The sequence below is a fragment of the Trachymyrmex cornetzi genome, unplaced genomic scaffold (assembly GCF_001594075.2).
Source record: "Trachymyrmex cornetzi isolate Tcor2-1 unplaced genomic scaffold, Tcor1.1 scaffold585, whole genome shotgun sequence".
Taxonomy (NCBI): Eukaryota; Metazoa; Arthropoda; class Insecta; order Hymenoptera; family Formicidae; genus Trachymyrmex; species Trachymyrmex cornetzi.
In genome coordinates, this window is record NW_017299898.1 from 66,842 (window position 1) to 67,866 (window position 1,025).

The following is a 1,025-nucleotide window of genomic DNA, read 5'->3' on the forward strand; positions in this document are numbered from 1 at the left end:
AAAAAAATGTTTATAAATGGTATAAGTTATTCCAAGAGGGCCGAGAAAATGTTAACGATGAACCTCGCTCTGGACGTCCCCCCACGTCAAAAACCGACGAAAATGTTCAGGAAGTGAAAGAAATTGTGTTGAAAAATCGTCGAATCACGATTAGAGAAATAGCTGATGATCTTAACATATCGTTTGGCTCATGCCAATCAATTTTAACGGATGTTTTGGGTATGACACGTGTGTCAGCGAAATTCGTTCCAAAACTGCTTAATTTTGATCAGAAGCAGCGTCGCATGAACATCGCCCAAGACATGTTGAACGACGTCAATGATGATCCTGATCTGCTCAAAAGGGTTATAACTGGTGACGAAACATGGGTATATGGTTATGACGTCGAAACCAAAGCCCAATCATCCCAGTGGAAGAGCCCAGGAGAGCCAAGACCGAAAAAGGCACGCCAAGTTCGTTCGAATGTGAAAGTTTTGCTCACAGTTGCTCACAGTTTTCTTTGATTACTATGGCGTTGTGCATCAAGAATTCCTACCACAAGGTCGTACGGTAAACAAGGAGTATTACCTTGAGGTTATGCGGCGTTTGCGTGAATCAATAAGAAAAAAACGTCCGGAAGTGTGGAAAGAAAATTCATGGATTCTGCACCATGATAATGCACCTGCGCACACGTCGTTACTAGTGAGTAGTTTTTTGGCCAAAAACAATACTGTCATCATGCCTCAGCCACCGTATTCACCAGACTTGGCCCCCTGCGACTTTTTCCTCTTCCCAAAATTGAAAAGGCCCATGAAAGGACGAAGATTTGCGACGATTGAGGAGATTAAGGCTGCATCGCTGGAGGAGCTCAAGGCAATACCCAAAAGTGCATTTCAGAAGTGTTTTGACGACTGGAAAAAGCGCTGGCACAAGTGCATTGTATCAGAGGGGGATTATTTTGAAGGGGATAACATAATTTTGGATGAATAAATGAATATTTTTTTATAAAAATGAAAAGTCACCTTACTTTTTGATCACACCTCGTA